This window comes from Lynx canadensis, chromosome E3 (assembly GCF_007474595.2).
Source record: "Lynx canadensis isolate LIC74 chromosome E3, mLynCan4.pri.v2, whole genome shotgun sequence".
In the NCBI taxonomy this organism is placed as follows: domain Eukaryota; kingdom Metazoa; phylum Chordata; class Mammalia; order Carnivora; family Felidae; genus Lynx; species Lynx canadensis.
In genome coordinates this window covers 35,677,964-35,684,221 of record NC_044318.1, presented here as the reverse complement: position 1 = coordinate 35,684,221, position 6,258 = coordinate 35,677,964, and positions in this window count along the sequence as shown.

Sequence of the window (6,258 nt, the reverse complement as noted above, 5' to 3'; positions counted from 1 at the left end):
GAGAGCGGGCGGGCAGGAAGCGGCAGTCAGGCCCGCGCCCATTGGCCGGCCTCGCCGTGACGCAAGGCCGGGCGCACGCGATTGGCTGCGGCGCACCGCATCACAGGCCCGCCTGGGGGTCGCGCGCCCACCCACTTCCGGGGTCGCGGTGGAGTAGGTGAGGCGGCTGTCGGGTGCGACGAGGTTTCTGCGCGCTCCTGGGAGCGAGCCGCGCAGACCCGCAGACCTCAGTCGCCCCCAGGCCCCCCCCCCCCACGGCCGCTCCCCGAGACCCCCGGCGCTCCCCAGGACCCGGTCCCTCGCTCTTTAGGACCCAGCCCGTCGTACCTCAGGCTCCGGCCCGCCGCCCCTGAGGACCTGCCTGCAGCCCCCCAGGACCCGGCCCGTCGCTCTTTAGGACCCGGCCGGTGGTACCTCAGACTCCGGCCCGCCTTCCCCAGGACCTGCCCGCCAGCCGCGCGTTCTCAGGACGTCAGGCGAGGAGGGGGCGGTCAGGAGGGGCCCTGGGGCGGGGGGCGGCACCGTGGTGACCCGAGGCGGCCGGAGAGCCGCGTGCCCGCCTGGGCCTGGGGCGTGGAGACCGGTGTCTAGGTGAAACGTCCCCTTGAGCACGCAGACCTGCTCAGGAGAAGTCCGCCAAACGTGCGATTTTGTGAGTCCGTGGTGTGGTAGCGGTAACAGGCCACTGCTTTGTTCAGACTCTGCTGTGGCCAGTGACAGAAAAGCCGGCTGCAGGTGTAGCCAACCTAGTAGCGGCTCTGATGTGAGCGCTGGCCGGGCGCCGGGCGCCGGGCGCCGGTGGAGGCGGTGCGCGGGGCCCTCCGCTGGGCCGCTCAGCAGCCGGGAGGTATCCCTGCCGTTAGGACAGAGGTGAAAAACAAAACAAAACAAAAACAAAAAAGGAGCCGTGACTGATGAAAGGCCAATCACAGCGGGACATACAGGCTGAAACCACATCCCTTGGACCTAGTTTCCCTCCCCTCTGATTCCTGCTCCTTTCGGAGGATGCAGACCAGCTTTCTTCCTGCCGGTGATGGCTGGGGAAGCCCCACGGCCGCCAGCTCTAAAGGCCGAAAAGCCTTTGATTCATGCTGGATGGTTGTGTGGTCTGGCGTGTAACCTTCACCCTTGCTTAGTCTGGAGATGGGGGTTATTATGAACCGTATGCTTTGGTCCCCGTAAAATTCAGACCTTAAAGCCCTCATCCCCGGTGGGATGGTATTTGGGGATGAGGCCTTCGGGGGTGTCATTGGGTCAGGAGCAGGGAGCCCCCCTGAAGAAGATAGCGCCCTCAGAAGAAGAGACACAGAAGAGTTCAGGCCCCTTCCCCTTGTGAGGACACCGTGAGAGGGTGGCACTGCAGGCCGGGAAGCAGGTTGTCACCAGACGCGCGATCTGCTGCTGCCTTGGTCGTGGACTTGCAGCTCCCAGAACTATGAGAAAGAAACGTTTGTTGTTTAAGCCCCCCCCCTTCCCCCTGCCCAGTCTGTGGGATCTCTGCGATGGCAGCCGCAGCAGGAGCCTCGGTGAGACACGAGGTACGGCTGGGGGTTCCAGAGAGGAAAATTAGCTCCTGTTAGCAGGAGGATGCGTGGCTGCTAGGCAGCTGAAACAGTAGTCTGGGTGTAGGGAGACTTGTGCTCTCTTCTGTCTGACGTTTTGGAGCCATTTCTCCTATCTGGCCTCAGTTTCCACATTGAGAGGCATTGCGCACTCTGTGGGCCTTACAGAGCTCCTGTGCCGTGACAGGGTCCAGTACCAGTTTTCCTGAGTTCGGGATCTGACACAGTGGACCTTCTGGGGACCCATATTGGCCCCTTCCCCCTCCAGCCCTTTCAGTCCTTTGCGGAGCTGTCTTCCCTTACGGCAGGAGACCGACTGCTAATCCTCGTTCCCGCGTCTTCTCGATTTAACCTTCGTTTCCTGTGACTTCTCTATCCTGACCTTGCCCCTTCTCTCCCGTATCCTGGCTCCATCACTTTACCGTAGGAGTTACTGGACCTCTGAGCCTGTGTCCTTATCTGTAAAATGGGAATGACAGCACCTGTCTGTTTGGGTTGGAGGGAGGATGAAGTGAGAAGGTGCACGTAAAGTGCTTACGGTGGGGTCCGGCACCCAGCGAGCACTCACATGTTATTGGTATTATTGTCGAAGTCTCTGCGTGTTTGGGTCTGAGGCACTTGGCCATTTGCATCACGTCTCGTGTCTTAGAGTTCCAGAAACACTTTACAAACAACACTGGGCTCGGCAGCATCCCAGATGATTGATGGAGGGCTCCTTTCAGGATGAGGACATGACTGTGTCTATCTCTGATATTTGGGACACCGTGATATGTTTGAGGGAGGGACTTTCTTACTCATATTGGAATTTCCAGGGCTTAGTGATTGCCTAACACATAGTAGGTATTCAATTTTTATTAAAGGAATGAATATCCCTCCCCCAGTTCCCCAGATAACATGTAAGTCATGCACTGAAAAATGTTGGAAGAGCCTGAGCAAAAAGGGCACAGATTAGCTAGAACGGGCCCGCACATGCCGTTCCTCAATCCATTTCGCCCCCCACCTGCACCAACAACGAATGTGGCTGCCTTGGCCCTTTCTTAACGCGGCTTCCAGGAAGCTCCCTATGTGTTGAATGGGGGTGGTTAGGTTGTTGTTCCTAGGATCCTTCTGATGCCATATCCTTTTGCGAACTACTGTTTGATTTTTCCTTTCTCTGTGGAAACTCATTTGCTTGGAGTAAGCTCTTAATCACAAGGGGTTCATGGTACTTTAACTTTAATTCTACTTATTGCCATCCCTCCCTTTATAAAGCCAAGGAGTCAAATGTCCGGCACTGAGCCCGGTATGCATAAGGCGGGACCCTGGGCAGCCTTCTCCCTGCTCAGCCAGCAGGACCCACACTGTACACAGCTCTTTCTTTGTATCTGCTAATTAAGTTAATTTCAACACTTTCGCTTTTCCTTGTGATCCTTACGATGCTAGAGGAAGCAGTTAAACATGTGGTGTTTCCTCCAGCTCTGACAGAGGAAAACTTGCAGAAACCATCTGTAGAAAAGGGCATGTCCTGATTCCTATGTTTAAATATAGGCAACTGTGCCTTAAAGTGAGGAAGTCATGTTTTTGTTTCTAAGAGGAAACCCACAGCACCTCTAAAATCTAAAACACAAGCAGACAAACAGTGAGCTCACCCTGGAAGCCAGTGTTAGTCACTGTCTCAGCTGTCTGATCTCCGCCTGGTTATATAGACTCAGGCAGACATGGCCGAGTCAAACGTTCATTTGACAGCCGTCTTCGGAGTGCTTACTATGTGTTAGGTTAGTGCCAGCACTCTTGGGTATCCAAATTCGCCAAGAAACCTTTTCCCCCAGAGCTGAAAAGGTCCAGTGGGGGAGAGGGAACTACATTAGAAGGCAGGAAGGACTATAAGCCGTAGGGGTGTATTTGAATTGTGTATATAAAGGCAGTTAATTAAAGATAAGGTCAGTGGTAAAGTACAAGGGTCAGGAGTAGACAAAGAAAACCCGGGTTCATTTGCTTAAGATTAACTATGCTCCAGGAAGCAAAATAAGGCTTGGGCTCATACCTTTAAGACCAATAGGCATTCAGGTCTCTGTTTTATCTCGTGGGCCAGAAGCTTCTCACGTAGGACTTACTTTGTGCTTCCTTTGTGCATCATTTTGCGCTGGACCATGTGATGGCTACTGGTTGACAGTTGTTTGAAGAACTTTTTTTTTTTTTAATTTTTATTTTTAAGTAATCTCTACACCCAACTTGGGGCTCAAACTCACAACCCCAAGATCTCGAGCTGCGTGCTGCACCATCTGAGCCAGCCGGGTGCCCCAGGAACTTCTGATGGCAGTAAACTCACACAGAATGTTCAAAACCAAACCATAATCTGTGTTACACTTGTACATAAAAGAAACCTACTGTATTTTTGAGTCCAGAAATATGTGTCAAATAAGCCACTTGTGCCTAAAATGCCTTTCATTGTGTTTTACAATCATTTACACAACTGGGGTTTATTATTAACCTTCCCTGGAGTGATGTTTCCTGTCTCAAACCCATCAGCTCTCTTTCCAGCACAGAAGTGGAGCTCTGCTGACTGCTGCCACAGGTGGGATCTGCTCTGGGTGGGGACTGACGACGCACCTCCCGGCCTCAGCTCCGCCCAGCTTTCCCAGGCGGGCAGTGCCCAAGGTTGGGGGCCACCCAGCCACCAGGTGTGAAAGCCAGACCCAGACCTGCTCTTCTGAGGCATTCTCGTGTGCTTCTCTGTACCTCTCCAAGGGCCAGTAGTCCCTACTGGCTAGAAGTAGAATTATCTGCTGCTAACTGACTCTGAGAAGAAAAGCTTAAGAAAATTTTCAGACACTTAAAAAAAAATTTTTTTTTAATGTTTATTTATTTTCTGAGAGAGAAGGAGACACAGAATCCAAAGCAGGTTCCATGCTCCGAGCTGTCAGCACAGAGCCCAACATGGGGCTCAAACCCATGAATGGTGAGATCATGACCTGAGCCGAACTCAGATGCTTAATTGACTGTGCTACCCAGGTGCCCCCAGACATTTTTTGAGAGTAAGGGGGATGCTCCCTGGAGGAGATGCTAGGACAGGAGTCATAAACCTAGACATACGGCCACTCTAATTACAGATCTAATGTGAAAAACAGAACTTATTGAAGATAATACAAGAAAATATTAATGATCTTGATCTAAGGAAGGATTTCTACAAAAAAGATATAAAAAGCACCAACTGTAAAGGAAAATATTGATACATTCAACTACTCTCAAGAACTTCCCTTTATCAAGACACCATTAAAGGGGTCAAAAAGCATGTCCCAGAGCAGAAGGTATTTGCAAATGTGTAACCAACAGAGGGCTAGGATCCAGAATATAGAAAGAGCTTCTGCCAACCAGCAAGAAAAAGACAAATGTCTAAATTGGGAAAAGGTAAGGGACCTGAAAAGGCACTTAAAAGAGGAAATACAAACGGCTAATAAGCTTATGAAAAAGTACTGAGCAGGGAAATACAAATTGAACCCACAAGGAGACACCTACCACATAGGCCAGGTAGAAGTATAGGTTGGTGCCGTCACTGGGGAGGTCGGTCTGACATTGTCTAGCAAACCTGAAGATAGGCATGCCCTGTGGTCAGTAGTGCCTTTGCTAATACCCACAGCAGCAGCACATACGAGAACGTTCTCAGCAGCACCGTTTCTCACGGCCCGCGGTATCCATCAGCAGTAGGACAGATAAATGAATGTGACATAGTCCTACAGTGGAATATCACTGGTAACAAAGAATGAATGAAGTACAGCCAGATGCAACAATGTGGATGAGTCTTGAACATATGGTGAATAAAAAAAAGCCAGACTCAGACCCAGAGGAGTACATACGATCTCTTTTATATGTGAAGTTCAGAAATAGGCAAGAATTTAATTATGTTTGAGGATATATGTTTATGGTAAAAATACAAAGATAAGCGGTTACCGTAATGTTACCGTAAAAACCAGGCCTTTGGAGCACCACAGGGACCTGCTGAGGCTTTCGGAATCCTGCCAGTGTTTCAGTTCTTGACCTGGGCCGTGGTTACACAAGTTTTGCTTTATGATAATGCACAACACATATGCCTCAGTCTTCTCTGTTATATTTTACAATATAAAGAGGTTTTTTTAAAAGGACGCGTGGTAAAAGCAACTGTGCTAGCTTTATATGAATGAGATAACTTACCAGTGACAGCATCACGCGGGATGTTTTTAAATGTCATAGTTTGAACGGTCCAGAAAAAAAGACAAGATGATGTGCCCTGGAAATCTGTCTGAGAGCTCAGAGTGAGCCCTGGCATGATGGTGACACCGTGGTGATAGCAGCATGAAAAGAAGTCTGAGTCACCTCCAGAAAAGTAAGAGTAAAGAACATTTTAAAAAATATTTCTTATGTGCATCTGGGATTTGAAACGTGTACATAAAATCAAGTTAAGGGGTGCCTGGGTGGCTCAGTCTGTTAAGCGTCCAACTCTTGATTTCAGCTCAGGTCATGATCTCACTGTGGGATCAAGCCCCAAGTCAGGCTCCATGCTGGGATTCTCTCTTGTCCTCTCCCTCTGCCCCTCCCTGGCTTGTGCTCTTGGTCTCAAAGTAAATGTAGACTTAAAAAAAAAAAAAAAAAAAAGAAAAACAGCTTAATAAATGTTGTAAATTGACATCCATTTCATTTTTATTCTCAAAAAGTTGAGCCCAAGTCAGCCACATCTTTTTTT